Here is a 20,932-nt window from a genome sequence, read left to right on the forward strand (position 1 = left end):
GTCGCATAAAGCTAGAATCTGCCTACATGGTTCCAACTGAACACCAGGAAGCAGACATAGCAGCATCCCAAATGCTTATTTTTGCCAAATGATGGGTGCATGCTGGTGCATTATTGGGAAACTGTACTGTAATGGAGTGTGGACAAACCTCAAGCTTCAGTTTTATCTCCAGAAAAACAACTGCAATCAGCCAAAATGTTCTAATCCAGGAGATCCACCATCTCCCTGATAACATAGTTCCCTAGAATCAAGTGTCACGGTATTTATACATACCTTAACCACTTCAAGTCCGGACACTTTCACCCCCTTCCTGTCCAGGCCAATTTTCAGCTTTCAGTGCTATTACACTTTGAATGACAATTGCGCGGTCATGCAACACTGTACTCATGAATTTTTTAGCATTTTTTTTAGACAGATAAAACTTTATCTTGGTGGTATTTATTCACCACTGGGATTTAATTTTTTTGCTATATAAATGAAAAAGTCCAAATTTTGAAAAAAAAGTGTTTTTCTTATAAAAGTTTGCAAATAAATAATCTTTCTTCATAAATCTTGGCCAAAATGTATTCAGTTATCTTTTTAGTAAAAATAAAATAACCCAAATTAGTTTATAACCAAAAATTATAATTTTTCTATATTTTTATTTTATTTTTTTATAATATTATTTATGTTTTTTTTTCTTTTTAACATACTGTCACCCTAGCAGTACAGTGTCACCATAGTGACACTGCTACTTGTGGAGGGTGATGAAGATTTTTTTTTTTGTTTACACTGATTGCTTTTACACCCATATAGGCTGTAAAAGCAATCATTTTTCATTCTCTCTGGCTGCATTCTTGCAGCCATTGAGAAATACTGTGGGAGCTGTGAATGGTCACAGCTTGTCACATGGTACAAGGCTGTTGTGAATAGCCTTGTACCATGTGACCTCTGTGATCATTCACAGATTTCACTAGTAGTAAGCAATGATGTCAGAAGTGACATCTTGCTTACTACTATTCATGTGATCACTGATTGGCCGATCAGTGATCACATGATTGTAACCTCAGCGGATCCCCAGCTGAAAATGTCCCCATTATTCCAATTTTGGTTTAAAATGTTGGATTTTTCCTTATTCTTTTCTTTGGTAACAATGGTCACCAAGACAAATAGTATGAGTAGACATAGACAGTAATAAAAAACCTGAGAGAGGTTCAAATCTTTCCACCCTCCAGTCTAAGTCTAGGTTCGCACCTATGCAGGTTGCATTTGTTGCATTTCTGCATTGTATTTTACGTCTTTGTTTTTCTTTCATTTTTTTTTTCTTTCTTGTTGCTAGGCAGATTTTAAATGCAAAACACATCAAAAATGCAATACATGCTTTTCTACAGCAATCAAATTGAAGTCTATAGAACCAAAAACGCAACGTTTTGCATTCAAAAAAGTCCCTCACCCTTTCCAAAAAATGCACCGGGTGAAAACGCAGAGAAGTGAATCTGTCCCATAGGAAATCATGTTAAATGGACTGTACTGCGTTTCTGCAAAACGTTGCAGAAAATACCTAGGTGTGAACCTAGGGTTAGGTTAGGTTCACACTTGTGCGGCTGTGTGAGCTGTGTCTGCTTGGGCACGGTAGCCCATTCGTTTGAATGGGCTGCTGTACCTTCATTTCATGCAGGAACAAGAATGCTGCACCATTTTTAATCAGCTATTGCCTTATGCGATTTCCTGGCGGTTCCTCCAGCTGCAAATGCACTGAATTTTTAGATGCCTGGGGGTGCAATTAAGAATGAATGGCAGCCCCGCACGACTCTAAAGAGCAGCGTGTTTTGGGTGTGGGAACAGCTGCGATTCCCGTACCTGTAACCACTCACAATAGTGTGAACCTAGCCCTAGTGTAAAAAAAACACTTTAACATGCAAAACATATCTGATTCTAGGTCCACTTTAACCTTTAGCATCCTCTTGATAACATTTACTGACATAAAAGCCAACTTCTCAGATTTTCTGGAAAAAATCCATGATACTATTTTGTAATTGAGAGTTGAAGAATTATTGATGAATAGTCAGTGTATGTATGCTGCAGTATGGAAACCTAGAAATTCATCACACAATCAAATGCCAGAGAAGCCCCAGACAGTAGAAGGATCGGTCGATTGTGGGTTTCAATTATAGCTTAGTGAAGTTAAAGTCTGCACGGCCCAGCATTTATCCTAATGAGGTAAAATAGATGTCAATTCTTTCCCCCTGGGTAAACATGGATTTCATTTACAGAGCACTGTAGTACAACAAAATGTAAAATCAACTGCTACGTGTCATATTTTTCATATTTAAAAAATATGGCCTGTACACAATGATGGGGCCATTTGTTTATGTAGTGTGAGCTGCCAGATGCATGTCCAGTTGCAAGAAAACATATGTGAACCACTTGGGATTACGTGAAGTTTTGCATGAATTGGGCATAAAATGTGCTCTGAACGTCATCTAAGTCACAACAATAGAAGAATACAGTCTGCTGAACATAATGCTACACAAACATTAGATGTTGCCATGGTTTAGTGGCACATAACATGTAAACATTCACAGTGCAGGGAGGAAAAAGTATGTGAGGCCCTAGCTTAATGGCTTCTCCCAGCTAATTGGAGTCAGGAGTGAGCCAACCTTGACTCCAATCAGTGTGATGATATTGGATGTGTTGCTGACAGCTGTCCTGCCCTTAAAAAACACACACCTGTTTTGGGTTTACTGGTTTCAAGAAGCACTGTCTGATGTGAACCATGCCTCGCAGAAAAGAGCTCTCAGAAGACCTACGATCAAGAATTGTTGATTTGCATGAAGCCGGAAAGGGTTACAAAAGTATCTCCAAAAGCCTTGATGTTCATGTGTCCACGGTAAGACAGACTGTCTACAAATGGAGAACGCTTAGCACTATTGATACTCTACCTAGGCGTGGTCGTCCTGTAAAAATGACTGCAAGAGCACAGCGCAGAATGCTGCATGAGGTAAAGAAGAATCCCAGAGTGTCAGCTAAAGACCTACAGAAATCTCTGGCACATGCTAACATTTTTGTTGACACATCTACAATAAGGAAAACATTAAACAAGAATGGAGTACATGGGAGGACACCACGGAGGAAGCCATTACTGTCCAAAAAGAATATTGCAGCACGTTTGAAGTTTGCAAAAGAGCACCTGGATGTTCCACAGCACTACTGGCAAAATATACTGTGGACAGATGAAACCAAGATTGAGTTGTTTGGGAAGAACACACAACACTATGTGTGGAGAAAAAAAGGCACAGCACACCAACATCAAAACCTCATCCCTACTGTAAAACATGGCGGAGGGAGTATCATGGTTTGGGGCTGCTTTGCTGCCTCAGGGCCTGGAAGGATTGTTGTCATTGATGGGAAAATGAATTCCAGAGTTTATCAAGACATTTTGCAGGAAAACGTATGACCATCTGTCCGCCAACTGAAGCTCCGCAGAGGATGGGTGATGCAACAGGACAATGACCCAAAGCATACAAGTAATTTAACAAAACAATGGCTGCAACAGCACAGAATACCTGACCTCAACCCGACTGAAATGCTGTGGCATGACCTTAAGAGAGCGATTCACACCAGACATCCCAAGAATATTGCTACACTGAAACAGTTTTGTGAAGAGGAGTGGTCCAAAATGACTCCAGATCATTGTGCAGGTCTGATCTGCAACTACAGGAAACGCTTGGTTGAGGTTATTGCTGCCAAAGGAGGGTCAACCAGTTAAGTCCAAAGGTTCACATACTTTTTCCTCCCTGCACTGTGAATGTTTACATGTTATGTGCAATTAAACCATGGCCACATCTAATGTTTGTGTAGTATTATGTTCAGCAGACTGTGTTCTTCTATTGTTGTGACTTATGACGTTCAGAGCACATTTTATGCCCAATTCATGCAAAACTCCACGTAATCTTAAGGGGTTCACATACTTTTTCTTGCAACTGTAAGTCTACTATGCCCAATTTTACAGACGTGTGGCTGAGCAGCCCCGAATGCTGACAGAGTGAATGGGAGCTGCTCACCCACACACTAGCTTTGGATGAACATTTGCGGCCATGCAGCCACTGCACCCCCATAGACTTACATGAGGCATGCAGAACCTGGGGCTCCAGCCGCATAAACAAATGGGCCATTCACCATGTATGGTCCATGTGAAGGAAGCCTTCAGAGCTTGTTCACACATGAGCATAGATCAGTGTTTTATTGCACTTGAAAAATACCAATCTCTGCAAGGACACACAGAAAACAATTGTTTGCCCTGTTCATTCTGGGTCTCGAGGAAATGCTGTGCTGAAAAATGCAACATGCCAGCATTTTTCTGCACTGCTCCACTGAACCACTTAATGACAAATTTAAAGAAAATAGAAAAAAAATTAATGGTGCCTAGCATTGTAAAAATGCAAGACGCTGCCCTCAAAATCAACCAACCAACCAATGTGTTTTCCTGTGTGTGCAGTGTAAAGTAGCCTTTACTTGGTTTATCAAAAATAAAAATAATCTGAAACACTAGATTTAATAAAACTGTGCTTTTTGACATTAAAATTTGATTCCAAGTCTTTTGTCTTCTTCCACGCACAGGAGGATAGATCTTTCTTCTGGTGTCCACAAAGGCAGTTACAAGGGCACTTCCTATTGACTGTGCAGTGGCAGGGTTCTCTCAGGTTCCAGAACACGGACGTGAATGGGTAAAACTTTGCCAGACAAGGACTGGGAGGAGGTATCTATGGCTAAAAGCTTATTCACCATTCTAGGCCCAGAAAGCCCACAAAGTACTTTTTGCTGATACTTTGCCCAATCCCACATCACCAAATATGTACCTCAGTACTGAACACTTTACTTCTGTAACTGCAGGCAGGAAAGAACAATGTTCTATGTTAGGTGGACATATCCCAAAGCGCAAAGATTGCGGATTCAGATCTTCTCTCTGATTTGTTGAACAAACATGTTCAGAATGTCCCAAGATCAGAACAGGGACTGGAGTGATGATGTCAGCATGAACTCGGGACTACTGGTCCTCCACACCTGAAAATGGCACCACTGAGGGACATGGACAGTGGATTTAGGTGAGCACAATAAGTGCTAAATAGGAAAAAGCGAGGCAGGTAGGTAGGGATTTAAGTTCTGTCTGGAGATAGGTTTTAAATAAATGCTTTTGTGCGGAGTTTCGTTTTAACACAAATGCAATGTATCTTGGTCAACATGAATAAACACCAGTTTGTTCCCCCACTCCTCTTAAATGCTGGCCTATGTGGCTTCACCCATATCTAAGCCTTCTCATGACTAAGGCCTTGTGCAGATTGGACATTTAGTACTGATTCACACACTTACGGTGTGGATTGAAGCTCAGGTTTCACAGCTAATTGATACAGTAGTTGTTCAGCGATTCAGTTCAGGTTTACATTAGGTTCAGAACAGGTTTACATCAGGTTCAGGTCAGTATTTTATCCTGTTCACAACTGATGACGTGCAGTTAAAAACGGTTCCAATAGAAATCAATATCCTGTAATAAGCACCTGAACCGGACCCCGCTGCTCAGAAATTGGACATGACTTCTTTTTCAATCCGCACTGCCATTGCACCGGATGCAGTTCAAACCGCATTCAATCTGCATATATGTGAACCTCATGAGACTTCGGTGTTTAGGTGTGGGCAGAAAGCAAAGGTGAAAGCTGCTGCAGCTGGAAGTTGCCCCAACTGGCACCCAATGTCCACAAGAAATGAATGCTTGGAATGCGTTCCAGGCATTCAGCTTTGGGCGCTTACTGCCCTAAACTTTAATTCTGCTTGGTGCACTGTCCAGCCACAGCAGTTGTCAGCCTTTCATCCAGCATCTGTGCCTTCTGCCTGCAACTAAACATCTAAATCTCATGCATCAGGGCTAAACACCCATTGTGCATGCATGAAGACTAAGAAAAAATACTTAATTCTCCAACCTACTGAAATCCATTTCTCCCAGGTAAGCAGTAACAAAAAAAAAAGCAACCAACAAGAATAGTAAAGTTCTTTCTCTGAGACATTACAGCAGGAACACTATTGATTCACAGTGTGCATCCTTGTAATTTCCACCAACATCTGTCCTATCACAGCTGATGACAGCCACCTTCAGAGTCACACATTCTGTATGTCACACAATAAACGTAGAAGAGTCTGGCAGAGGAGGACACTTGTCTCATTTGTTTTCTGCCAAAAGTATTGCTCTGCTTGACTACATTACACTCAAATGATGCTCAGTAGAACTCTGCATGTTCTAGGATATAATTGTTGTGACAAAGCGAGAATCGCACAAGGACCTGATTTCTGGGCTGCCATGAGAATGGTGGCTGAGGAGGGGCAGGCATGACTCATCTGTCCAAACCGATAAACCAACTGAGCACCGAATACTTTGAGAACATATTCAAAAGGAGCCACAGCAACATGTTTCTCTGTAATTTATAGATATCAACAAGGGCTACTCGGAGCGGGACTGACGGAACAACAGGGAGCCTAACAGTCAGTCAGCTTTGGGCTATAAATGGGGGTTCTACTTTACAGTAAACACCTGAAACAGACCCTTCTGTATGATGGCTGGAGGAAATTTTATTTATATTGTTGGTATACGGTTAAACAAATATATATATATATATATATATATATATATACACACACACACTATATTGCCAAAAGTTTGGGGACACCCCTCCAAATCATTGGATTCAGGTGTTCCAATCACCTCCATGGCCACAGGTGTATAAAATCAAGCACCTAGGTATGCAGGCTTTTACAAACATTTGTGAAAGAATGGGTCGCTCTCAGGAGCTCAGTAAATTCAAGCGTGATAGTGTGATAGATTGCCACCTGTGCAATAAGTCCATCTGTGAAATGTCCTTGCTGCTAAATATTCCACGCTCAACAGTCAGTGGTATTATGACAACGTGGAAGCAACAGGGAACAACAGGAGCTCAGCCACAAAGTGGTATGCCACGTAAAATGACAGAACGGGGTCAGTGCATGCTGAAGCGCACAATGCGCAAAAGTCGCCAACTGTCTGCAGAGTCAATAGCTAAAGACCTCCAAACTCCTTGTGTAGAGAGCTTCATGGAATGGGTTTCCACGGCCAAGCAGCTGCATCCAAGCCTTACATCACCAAGTGCAATACAAAGTGTTGGATGCAGTGGTGTAAAGTATGCCATCACTGGACTCTGGAGCAGTGGAGACTTGTTCTCTGGAGTGACGTATCACGCTTCTCACGCGAGCAAACAGTAGAAAAATTTAATTCAAATCAGTATTTGGTGTGACTACTCTTTGGCTTCACACCAGAATCAGTTCTTACACTTGCACAAAGTCAGAGATTTTGTAGGATTAGAGTCGTGTGTATGGTCAACCAACTATACAAAGCAGGTGCTAATGATCATCGATTTCATATGTAGGTTGAAACACGGTCATTAGCTGAAACAGCAGTGTAGGAGGCTTAAAACTGGGTGAGGAACAGCCAAACTCTCCTACTAAGGTGAGGCTGTGGAAGACAGTTTCATGTCACAGGTCATACACTATGGCAAGATAGAGCACAGCAACAAGACACAAGGTAGGTATACTGCATCAGCAAGGTCTCTCCCAGGTAAAGATTACAAAGCAGACTGGAGTTTCGAGATGTGCTGTTCAAGCTCTTTTGAAGAACCACAAAGATAAGGGTAACGTTGAGGACCATAGACACAGTGGTCAGCCACGAAAACTTTATGCAGCAGATGAAAGACACATCATGCTTAATTCCCTTAGACATCAGAAGATGTCCAGCAGTGCCATCAGTACAGAACTGGCAGAAACCAGTGGGACCCAGGTACATCCATCTATTGTCTGGAGAAGTCTGGCCAAAAGTGGTCTTCAAGAATTGCAGGCAAAAAGCCATACCTTCGACGCAGCAACAAGGCAAGGTGACTCAACTATTCATGAAAACATAAGGACTGGGGTGCAGAAAAGTAAAAATGTGAAATATTTGGCTGTAGCAGGAAACAAAGAGCTTGGTTATACCACTATGCAAATTATGTCACAGCATTTTATTTGCTGTATATAAACTGCTGGTTTTAAAATCTGAGCTGCTACCACTGTTGCTTTGTTGGATCTAATGCAGACACACACTGGAGTTATTCAGCTGTTTTGAGCAATGTTGTGCTTCTCATGTACATACATTAATTACACAGCCATATGAAAATACAGCAATCAGTACGCAGAATCTTGTTGACAGCAGGATCCTGTGTAAAAACTGGAATATACGCATTAAATGATTGAGTAATCTGTACATGCACACAGCGTTATAGCATAAATAGCCTTCTGTTGCTAGGACTGTTGCTGCCGCCTAGCACCCTTTCTTTGCCAGGACAGAGGCAGCTTCTATACGCTATGAATGAACACAGGGGGTTGTCTGCGTGGCTCCTCCACCATTCAGAGAATGTCTTGTATTTTTTTCATCTATCATGATGTCATCCGCCTCTCTTTGCCTTGTCCAATTTTAGAACACCTCGTATTTATTACAATACAAGGAGTTCTCTAATAAGGATAGCAGCTCTGAATGGTGAAGGTGCTGAGTGACTGGCCCTTGTTCAATATAAAGACTGCAGGTCGCTCCAGCAGCATCCAAAAGAGACAAGAGCTGACTGTATGCAGCACAGGCTACTAGAGTGACTTTCTGCATCCCCAGCAGCCCTTCGATTGTGAAATGAGAAGAATTTCATGTAACCAAGCTGGACAAATGTAAGTTTAAAAAAAGATTGTTCCATGATATGTTTCCTGCCGCGAGACTGCAAGATGCTTCATTATCAGATCACCTTATTAATCCTTAGCCATATGGATTAGAAATAAAACCGGCATTGGGTTTGATATCCACTGATATTCCCATGCTTTCCATCTTTCTACCTGACATTTATCAGTCCTTCCTCCTTTCATCATTGATCTCATGTGCAATTTACAAATCTGCATCAGTCAGTTTCTTCCTTAGGTTTTAAATCACTATCAGATATACAGGAGCAGAACAAATTACCAAATCCTGAGGTTTTGTGATATCTCCAGGTTAAGCATTTCTATACTACAAATAAATACTCACTCCCAAGCAGCCTTAGACCAAATGATGATGTTTATGTATTTATGTTCCTCAGATCCCCATGCAAAAGGGATGATTTCCACAATATACAGTTGTGACCAAAATTATTCAACCCCCACTGAAATTGAGTGTTTTGGCCAGTTTGACATTGCTTTTGATCATTCAGTCATCTTGCTTACATTTACATTAAAGAGGCACTTGTAGGTCAGACAAATATAACATAACAGTTATAATGAAATAACCACAAATGTCTTTTCTGTGCTCACAGCATTATCAGTTTTATTCAACCCCCAAGTGACATTCAATCTTAGTACTTAGTACAGCATCCTTTTACAGTTATAACAGCTTTTAAACGTGAAGCATAGCTTGACACAAGTGTCTTGCAGCGATCTACGGGTATCTTCGCCCATTCTTCATGGGCAAAGGCCTCCAGTTCAGTCACATTCTTAGGCTTGCGCACTGCAACTGCTTTCTTTAAGTCCCACCAGAGGTTCTCAATCGGATTTAAGTCTGGTGACTGCGATGGCCACTCCAAAATGTTCCAGCCTTTCCTCTGCAACCATGCTCTAGTGGACTTGGAGGTATGCTTGGGATCATTGTCCTGTTGAAAGGTCCAACGTCTCCCAAGCCTCAGGTGTGTGACGGACTGCATCACGTTTCCATCCAATATCTCCTGGTACTGAAGAGAATTCATGGTACCTTGCACACGCTGAAGCTTCCCTGTACCTGCAGAAGCAAAACAGCCCCAAAGCATGATTGACCCTCCACCATGCTTCACAGTAGGCAAGGTGTTCTTTTCATCATAGGCCTTGTTCTTCCTCCTCCAAACATAGCGTTGATCCATGGGCCCAAACAGTTCTAATTTTGTTTCATCAGTCCACAGAACACTATCCCACAACTTTTGTGGTTTGTCCACATGGCTTTTGGCATACTGCAGTCGACTCTTCTTATTCTTTGGAGACAGCAAGGGGGTACGCCTGGGAGTTCTGGCACGGAGGCCTTCATTACGCAGTGTGCGTCTTATTGTCTGGGCTGAAACTTCTGTACCCACATCTGACAAATCTTTTCTCAGTTCCTCAGCAGTCACACGGGGACTTCTCTCCACTCTACGCTTCAGGTAGCGCACAGCAGTCGAAGTCAGCATCTTCTTTCTGCCACGACCAGGTAGCGTTTCAACAGTGCCCTTTGCCTTGAATTTGCGAATGATGCTTCCTAAGGTGTCTCTTGGTATGTTTAACATCTTTGCAATCTTCTTATAGCCATTGCCCTTCCTGTGAAGAGAAATCACCTCTTCTCTTGTCTTCCTGGACCATTCTCTTGCCTTCACCATGTTTGTAACCACACCAGTAAATGTCTAGAAGGAGCTGAGTATCACAGTCATTTTAAAGCTGCCTAATTGGTGCTTATTATGCTTGATTGCTGCTCGGTGACATCCACAGGTGTTTTCAATACCTGATGGAAAGCACCTGTATGAACCTCTGTTCTTCAGAGTGGTAGTCTTTAAGGGGTTGAATAATTGTGGCAATGAAGAAACCACATAAGAACCATTTACTACTGTATTACATAAACAATTGATGTCATTTTAGTTGCATTTGGGTAGTTACAACGTCCTTGTAGGATTTGATTCTGAATACAATTCCAAATGTACACTATAGTCCCTAAACCCCTTTACAGCATTGGGGGTTGAATAATTTTGGTCACAACTGTACCTCCGTTTCTTATCTAATCCTGCTTCCCCCTTACCAGACTATGTAAGCTGATGGACCACTGATCTGGACCTGGCGCTAGAGACAAATACATATTTGACAAACCACCCATGCGGCATCTCAGAACATCTCAGAGTTTGAAACCATCTATAAACAGCTGTCCAGATGGTACCTCATTCTGGCAAGCAAAGCCAAGTATATTCCATCTTATCCCTCAACTTGCTACCATGGATGAGGAGGTCTAGAAACCTATTTCCATATCTGGAGGACTTGTCCACTGGTGAAATCTTTCTGGTCCGAAGTCTTCCAAATCCTCTTCCAGTTATTTGGTGTCGCTATCTCAACTGACCCTTGAGTAGATTAGTGTTGACCAATTTGAACTCTTGCTTGAAATCACTATATCTTCTAAGTAAACAATCACCAGAGCTTGGAAAACAGCCCCCTCCTAACCAAACATAGAATCACCCAGGCAATTATACATGCAAAGATTCAAGCAACCCCAGTATAGGATCCATAACTTCATTAAAATCTGGCAACCGTGGCAGATCATTTTCTCCCACCTAACTATGATGCATCTCTTTTGGAGCTTTGACTTTCTGGTGACATGCTATGTGGAGTTTCCCTGTATACACACTATGGTGTTGACAGATCATGGAAGTTCCAATCGCAACTAATCACTCTAATAAAATATTGTGCTACAAAAAGGCACGTTGGCATGGGACAAATATGGAAACGTATGCCCATAGTGAGGGAAGGGTAGATGCTCAAAAGACAACCCTGTCACCAGACGATTGAATCTGAAAAGACTTAAACATAGGATGTCCACTATTGTTGGAGAGAGCCACCAGATATATGACGGTTACCCGATGCAACAACGAACAGCCAGATTCGGCTAATGTTCTCTGATATATGTAGGTCCTATTATAAAACACACTAAAGCAGTAAGATACACTGTTATCTACATTGGACCTATATAAAATGGGTTATAGAACTAAAATATGGTAAAATAAGATTTTTTATACCAAAGGATTTTTATATAGTACTATAAAACTGAACATGAGAATAAGACTTCGCAAGGATCTATAAACAGATCTGGAGCCATGCAGCAAAAAGCTGCACCCCTGAGACTCATGTAAAGCCGGCTTATAAAATGCCAGTCGCAGAATACATTGCGGCTACCAGCATTTATGACTCACTCTGCTTTTATTCTGCGTGTTATACGCCTCATCTAATCGTAATTTTGAAAAACAAACATACCGAGTCATTTTGCACTTAAATGCTGTTCTAAGGTTCCAGCCAACCAATCTATATTTTCCAATCTTATGAGTGCTATAAAATCCGGACGCATTATTACATTGTCTTATTATAAAGCATTATTATCAGGGCACATTTGACAAATATAATGCTGAGAAGGGGTAAGTGTCCAACAAGCCAGTGAATTCTGCCATTTGCAGCCTTCCGGCAAAAGCCAGAATTGATAGCCCCTAATCTGGGATGCTATCTTCATATTTGGTAACAATGTCTTCCTACACAAGAAAGGAAGACTCTTCAAAAGATATAGGTCTTATGCGCATAGGCACTTTTGGGTATAATTACAGGCACATTTCTGTGTCCAGGAGACACAGCTTCCCATGGTAATGAATGGCTGTACACTGGAAGGTATCATGTAAATTTGCACAAAGAAATAAATCCAAGGACAAAGCTTTTGTGCAGTCAGAGATTCAGTATACCCATTGTACAGGATACTAGGATTGAGTCCTGGATGGGAGGGATGTGTCTCCTTTGTTTGGGTTATAGTTCCTTTAAGGGGGATGACAAATAGCAGTTTGGGGTACTCAGGGATTCTCACCCATGCTGGGTGAGGGTTCAGGAATGATCTGGTAAAGGGGGGAAACTGACTTGCAGCGTATGCTGCCCACGAAATTGAAATGCTTCTTGTTAAATTAACTCTCGCTTCCAAAGGTGGGGGCAAGCCTAGGACTTTGTAGACAATCTGAATGGTCTTGACAATCCTCGAAGACATGACCTTGGGTAGTACCGTGAAGCCCTTCCTTGGATCTTGATGGAAGGTATAAAGACTATCTCGTTCATTGGTGTCCTCCGTGCATTTCAGATATATTGAGAATGAATGAACCAGGTCTAACTTCTTCCACTCATCCTCTGACCCATCTTCCAGAAAAGATGAAAGTAAGGACTCCCAACTTATATGGGATGAAGTTGAAAATTTTGGAAGAAATTTGGGTCCTGTCTCAGAATAACCCTATCTTGGAGGATCCAGCAGTATGGCTCTCTAGCTAAAAAGACATACATGTCAGATAATCTCCTTGTGGTAGCAATTACCATCAAGAAATATGTCCTCAGAGCCACATGGAATAAGGAACACAAAGTTATCGGGTAAAATGGTGGTGCCAGCAAGGCATTCAACCAAGTGAAAAATTTCCACTAGTGATCTAATCTTCATTGCTGCCTTCAGAAAATGAATGACCAAAGGGGTAAAGGCCCATCTTGTACTTGCCATTGAATTTGCAACTAACTATAAACCAGGCCACTTTTAAACTGTTTTGCAGTAATTTAAGAACATTAGATACCGAGGGATTTGAAGCATTCCAATTTTTGCCAGAAAGAGTCCCAAAAGAAAGGCTTTCCATATCTGATGGAAGATCAAAATAGTTGACTTTTTCCTAGCTTGCAACAAGGTGTCAACTACGCCCATTGATAGCTCCAGATGTCTTAGAGACCACCTCTCAACTTCCAAGCCATTCATTTCTGACTCGTGGGGTTCAGTTGGAACACCCCACTCTGAACCAGGAGATCCAAACAAACTGGGAGTGGAATTGGTTGTTCTAGCCTTATCTTCTATACATGGGGAAACCAAGGCCTTCTTGGCTAAAAGGGCAGGACTATTATTTCCCCCACTTCGTGTTGTATCTTCAGGAGAACCCTTAGAATTAGAGGGATTGAAGACAAGATGTGCACTAGGCAAAACCTCCACGGCTTGGAAAGGACAGCTTGGCCCAAGGTTTGAGGGTCAAAAATTAGGAGAAGTAGAGGGAAACTGGAAGTTTATTGCTGACACCATCAAATTTACGTCTGGTGTCGCCCAGGCTTTTTCTGCAATAATTTTGAATCGGGGGCCCATTTGCCGTGATCTACCAAACTCTGACTCTGGTCCGCCTTAATGTTCTCCATTCCTGGGAGGTATGAAGAAAGCGTAAATTCCCTTCTGCTCAAAGAAAGATTTGACAGGCTACTCTCAGGAAAGTCAAGCTTCTGGTGCCTGATTGACAGGACAAGTAAGCCACTGTAGTCCAATTTTCTGAAAGCACCTTCACCACTAACAAATACTGGAATGCTAGCAGAGTGAATCGGGAAGCTACTAACTCTAGGCAGATAAGAACTCTGCGTAGTCTGCCTCTTCTAATGACCTTGAACCTGGTGACCAAGGCTGTGGGCTCCCCCAACCTACCAGCCTGATTCTGGAGGCTTGAAAGGGACACTGCGCTTCCGATTGCGCAAAACTGTCCCCAGAAATTTTTAAAACATGCATAGCAATCCCCGCACCAAGGGAACCCACTGCACAGGGAGGTTTACAGCCCAAACGAGGGGTCTTCTTACCCAGGAGAGACTGAAAGGAAGGCCATAGGAGAGAGATTTTTCAAGGTGTCCGGAGCAAGGACAAAAAAGGAAAGCTGAGTGAGGGGAGACAGCCGCTCTGATAGGCTAGGAAGGAGGTTGTCCTGGATGGGTCAGAGAGAGCGGAGCTGACCCGTAGTAGGCTGACATGGAGAGGTCCAGGAAAGAAATATTATCGCTGTTGATATCTGTCTCTTTGAAATTGCTTGGCTGGCCGTGAATCAGAAGTACTGAAGAGAAACAGGGCCAGACAACCATAATACTCAGAAGACCACAAAATGGCAGCCTATATATTTCTCCCATACCAAATATACTTTAAGGCCTCCTGAACATGATACTCATGTTTGCGCATCTACTTTTTTTAATCTAATTTCAGGCATTTGTTTTGTGTGTATTTATGTAAGTGTTCACATGTATTTGCAGGCATATGTGCGCTCGTGCATTTGCACGCACAATATATTCTTAGGGAAAAGTCATTAATATTTATGCTCATATGCGCACACACGTGGCAAAAATTGCTGCCCACAAAAATGCAGCTTTTCCTATTATTATTACAGAAGAATACGCTGCCCTTGTTTATGCGCCTGTGAGCAAAGGCACGTTGTAAATAATTGGCTACATTTTAACGATTTCAAAAAAATAAATAAAAAAATGCTATACTGAGCTTTTTCAAGTGGCAGCGTACAAGAGGCCTTTAGCGGAACTTTAATCTCTCAATCACGATTGATTCGTTGAGGTTGATTTACTAAACCTGGGAGAGAGCAAAATCAGGTGCAGCTTTGCATAGAGTCCAATCAGCTTCCAGGTATTAATGCCAAAGCTTAATTGAACAAGCTGAAGTTAGAAGCTGATTGGCTACCTTGGACAGCTGCACCAGATTTTGCACTCCCCAGTGTTATGCAGGCCATAGATGGGTCGAAAATCGGCCGATTTTTCTTTTAAAAAAACGAACAATCGGTCGTTCAAGTGGCCGACGTTACCACAAATGGTAAAAAAAATCGGCCGATTTTCATCCCATCTAAAGCCGGCAAACAGTGTCGCTGCAGAGAGCTCTGCTATTTCTGACAGTTCTCTGACAGTTCCTTGACATTTACAGCGGTTGCAACATTGTATATATTTGTTTCCATTTAGGATACAGATGTTTTTGTTTTTATTCGGAAACAAATAGATACAATGTTGCAACCGCTGTAAATGTCAAGGAACTGTCAGAGAACTGTCAAAGAAATAGCGGAGCTCTCTGCAGAGACACTTTTTGGTGGACTGGAATTCCTCTTATTTTCATCCTACTTCTTCTTCTTCTTCTTTTTCATCCTCATCCTCTTCTTCTTCTTCTTCATCCTCTTCTTCTTCTTCATCATCATCCTCATCCTCTTCTTCTTCATCATCCTCTTCTTCTTCATCATCCTCATCCTCTTCCTCATCCTCTTCTTCTTCTTCATCCTCACCCTCTTCTTCTTCTTCTTCATCCTCATCCTCTTCTTCTTCATCATCCTCTTCTTCATCCTCATCCTCTTTTTCTTCTTCACCATCCTCATCCTCTTCTTCTTCATCCTCATCATCCTCATCCTCTTCTTATTATTCATCCTCATCCTCTTCTTCTTCTTCTTTTTCTTCATCCTCTTCTTCTTCATCCTTATCCTCTTCTTCATCATCCTCATCCTCTTCTTCTTCTTCATCCCCATCCTCTTCTTCATCCTTGTCCTCTTCTTCATCCTCATCCTCTTCTTCTTCTTCATCATCCTCATCCTCTTCTTCTTCTTCATCCCCTTCTTCTTCATCATCATCCTCATCCCCTTCTTCATCCTCATCCTCGTCTTCTTCTTCTTCATCCTCATCCTCTTCTTCATCCTCTTCTTCTTCTTCATCCTCATCCTCTTCTTCTTCTTCATCCTCATCCTCTTCTTCATCATCCTCGTCCTCTTCTTCTTCATCCTCATCATCTTCTTCTTCTTCATCCTCTTCTTCTTCATCCTCATCTTCTTCTTCATCCTCATCCTCTTCTTCTTCTTCATTCTCATCCTCTTCTTCTTCCTCCTCATCCTCTTCTTCATCCTCTTCTTCATCTTCACCCTCTTCTTCTTCATCATCCTCATCTTCATCCTCATCTTCTTCTTCATCGTCATCCTCTTCTTCTTCATCATCCTCTTCTTCTTCTTCTTCTTCATCCTCATCCTCTTCTTCTTCCTCATCCTCTTCTTCATCCTCATCCTCTTCTTCTTCTTCATCCTCTTCTTCTTCCTCTTCTTCTTCTTCATCCTCTTCTTTATCCTCTTCCTCTTCTTCTTTTTCTTCTTTTTGTCTTCCTTTTGCAGGTCACTGCTCATGCGCAGATTTTTTATCGGTAAAAAAATCGGCCGATTAGCCCATTATTGGCGCGAAAATCGGCCGATCGGCCGATTTTTTTCCAACTTTACCACAAAAAAAAAAACGGCCAAAATCCCGAAAAACGGCCGAACAAATAGCCCACTAACGATCCGAAAATCGGCCGATTTTATTTTCGGCCGAAAAATCGGCCGATTTTCGACCCATCTATGGCCTGCATTAGGCCTGGTTTACACCAATGCATTATGCTTTATGTCCGTTTTGCAGATTTGTGCGTTTTTGCATGTGCTTTTTTTCTGCATTTAGTGTTTTTTTTTCAGCTTTTTTTGTTGAAGTGGACTTTTTTTGCTGCTAGGCAAAATAAAAACACAAAATGCAAAAATGCTGCTAGGCAAAAACGCACTATATGTGTTTCAGCAGCTTCTCCATTGAACTCCATTGTAGAAAAATGCTGTTTTTTTAGTTTAAAAAAGTCCCTGACCCTTTCCAAAAATGCAGCAGCTCAAAAAAGCATAGATGTGAACATGTCTCATAGGAAACCATGTTAAATGGACTGTAGCACGTTTCTGCAAAAAACACTAAAAGACGCATTGGTGTGAACCAGGCCTTAGTAAATCAACCCCGACAGACTTAGTCCTCATGCACTCTGGATGTTTTTACAGCTACTGTTTTTGGCTTTTGACGTTTTTTCCTACAGCCAGTAAACTCCCCAGCATGTTATCCTGTGTCCATGTACACATAGACTGTAAACAACATTTTTTGGCTGGAAAAAACCCAGAACTAGTGGGTTTCTAGAGGAGTTTTTTAGCTGTAAAAATGCTCTAACGCTGCAAAACATGGCAAAATGCAATAAATTGCGGCAACCCGCCATTTTGGACTTTTTTGGTAAAAAAAAAAGCAAACGCGCAACGGCTTTTGACATTTTTTCCTACAGCCAGTAAATTCCCCAGCATGTTATCCTATGTGTCCATGTACACATAGACTGTAAACAACATTTTTTGGCAGAAAAAACCCAGAACTAGTGGATTCCTAGAGGAGTTTTTTAGCTGTAAAAATGCTCTACCGCTGCAAAACACGGCAAAATGCAATACATTGCGGCAACCCGCCATTTTGGACTTTTTTGGTGAAAAAAAAAAGCAAACGCGCAAATTGTTAATACAAAAACACTAAAAAACATGACTTTACATAACTAACGTTACCAGTGTTGTTAAAACACCCAGTGTGCATGGAGCCTAATGCTGCTAGGATTAGTAAATAGATAGGAAAGTATATCATATTTACTTGTTTTAAACTTTTTTTGTTTACATTTCTTAAGTTACTTCCTGGTTTCTGGCCTAGGAAAATGATGGCATATATCCCAAGTGTCTTCAGGAGGTGAGGAGGGGTTTTCTCAGCTAAGCACAACCACCTACCTCCATGCCCAAGCTAAGGGCAAATGGATTCCAGGAAGTAAATGTACATACATAATTTGCCCTTACTCAAGATGGCCAAAGCCACAAATGCTAGGGGATGTTTTTCAAATTGATTTCTCACCAAAGTAAAGCATGGATGGATGAATGGGGGAGTTTGCTTTGAATAACAAAAATGAATTAAAAAAGTGTTTTTGTTTGTGGTGCTTAGAGGCAGTGTAGTTCTGCTTTAAGGATGAACACTCTTCATTGAATGAGGCCATTTGTTTATTTAGCAGGTGACAGGTCTCTAGATTCCTGAGTAATACACACTCCCACCATTGCTATGTCTACAGGAAGGTCACTTCTTATTTCTCTGAGGGTGATTAAAATTTCATGAATTCCATTCAAGCTGCCCTAACAAGGGATTTACAGCAACCTGACGAGTCAGCCATGGCTATATATCGTACAGGGCTCTCAGTAAGTGCGGCCTGCCAGCGTCAGAGCATCTGCATTCACCTCACGCAGCAGTACAAGAAGCTTCTCTGCGGCTGAGCACATATTTTTATCCCCCCTACCATCACCCATTCCTGGGCTTTGTGCTCTGAGACAGACATGCTCATGGGTACCTCGCCTGTGTTACATGTTTAATTTATTGCCTGTTGCTAAGCGACTTGGGCTCAGGCTACAAGGAACACATAACCAAGATACAGAGGGAAAAGGATGGTGTCACAGGTGGCGGAGGGACAAGCATCACGCATTCTTATACGGCTGCACTGAATATCACAATGCAAGGGAGTGTGCATCTACGATTCAGTTACAGATGCCCACCATTAAAGCTGAACTCCAGGCAACCACTTTAACCTCGAAACACGAAATCATAAATTATAATTTAATAAATAATCATAAAAAATAATATAATAATACATTTAATTCAATAATATAATCAAACCAAAAACACTGAAATCTGAAATATAGCACCAAGTTCACACATCACTGAGCAAAGTTGCAGAATCATTTTCAGTGTCTGATGACAAATTTCCCCACAAATCATTATCACTCAATTCTGCAAGTAGTTCTAATTTACTATCGCTGTTCTCTAGCCGGTCTAAAACCGCTTTTGACCTAAAGGGACGCTTTTTGGACGCCATGGACGTTTCTCAGTTTCCAGGCAGAAAGAACAGTAAAAATGCAGGCAGGGCGCAGGACAAAGCACTCGGGACAAAATGTATGTGAAATGGTTTGATACAGTAATGTTTTACTATGTGATTTTAGTGAATGTCACTTTTTGTCATTTTCAAATTTCCAGCCGTTCCGTCCCCCGTACGTCCCGACGCTCGCAGGGGACGGAACCCAGATGACAGATGCCGGCATCTGCCAGATTACATTGCCGGGGACACTGCAGGAGGGACATCACGGGAGCGCAGGACAAGGTAAGTGATCGAGGGATCGCGGAGCAGCGCCGCATGGTAAGCCCGAGTGTAGCTCGGGGTTACCACTTGTGGTACTGAAACTTTACCCCGAGCTACACTCAGGAATACCGCCAGGGAGGTTAATACACAGCTATAATGCATAGAGGGGAGCTGATTTACCTGCCAAAGGTGAAGTATTTCTGCTCATCCAGTCCTGAGATTTATACAGTTCTGCCACACAGCACAGCCCTGTCTGGATCAGATTTTTTTATTTTTTCCACCACCACATTCATTACTTCTCTTCAAACCTGGCTACTACACAAAAGGTTGCTAGAAATTTCACTGACACCCCCCAACCACCTTGGACCATATTCCTTCACAATTAGTCACAATTAGTTCTATACTCTCTAACCCACCATTCTGCCTCTCTCCTAGCATCTTCCCCTCCCCTTTAAGACATGCACTGTCACCCTCAAACTTGGAAAGCCCTCCTGGGACCCCACCAGTCTGAACAACTTAGGATCCATTTCCTTGCTCTCGTTTACCAGAAAACTACCCTTAGGCTCCATGTACACGGGACACTTTTGAACGATGGAAACTGACTGCTGGAAAAAGTAGGTTAAAAAATGTCTGTTAAGCCGTGTTTGCATAACGCGTTTATGCGTGTTTATGAGCGTTTGCGTTTAGAAGCGTTTTTTAAAGATAAGCACAGGAGAACCTCCCAAGTGCCCAGAATGCACTGAAAACTGGTACATTATTAACTATTTCAGAGAAATACAGAGAGTAGAGGCAGAGACAGCAGTAAGTGTTGAGATTAGCTTAGGTGTGAGTTGCTCATTAACATTTCTTTTGTTTCCAAGGGTGGGAAAGGTGTCTGGTGTAGTGAGTCACTAAGGTCACCACGCAGGGGGTCTTCATGAGGAATTTGAGCTGTGAATGGTCATTAACATATCTTTTGTTTCCAAGGGTGGGAGAGGTCTGAGGTGTGAATTGGTCATTACAATGTGTGACAAGCTTGGTAGAAACAGCCTATGTTCAGTGTTTTGTCCATCTGAGTACCTTGAAAACACTTTCCATGCATTTTTCATGATGAAAAAAGGCTCTGGAGAGCATCGGGAACTGGAAGAATTAAAAAAAAAATGCAAACGCTTATAAACGCATTTAGCCACGTTTACAAGCATTTTGCATTTGAAACGCTGATAAAATCGACTGCTGAATGCAAGTTTTCTGCATTCAAAAAAACGACGGTAAACTCAAATGCCTGTAAATGACTGTAAACGAAGATGTGTACATGGACACATAGGAAAACATTAGGGAGAGTTCAGGGGCTGCTGAAAAAAATGCTGAACAGCTCCTAAATGTGAGTTTATCAGCTGAACT

The 20,932-nt window shown here is 41.8% G+C and overlaps 1 protein-coding gene across 2 annotated transcripts in view; it reads right to left on the reverse strand.

Moving 5' to 3' along the window:
• Positions 1 to 20,932, reverse strand: part of ELMOD1 (ELMO domain containing 1) — a 188,221-nt gene that overhangs the window by 121,956 nt on the left and 45,333 nt on the right. The window lies entirely within an intron of this gene.

This window comes from Staurois parvus, unplaced genomic scaffold (assembly GCF_062004578.1).
Source record: "Staurois parvus isolate SC_StPar_1 unplaced genomic scaffold, SC_StPar_1.0 ptg000422l, whole genome shotgun sequence".
NCBI lineage: Eukaryota > Metazoa > Chordata > Amphibia > Anura > Ranidae > Staurois > Staurois parvus.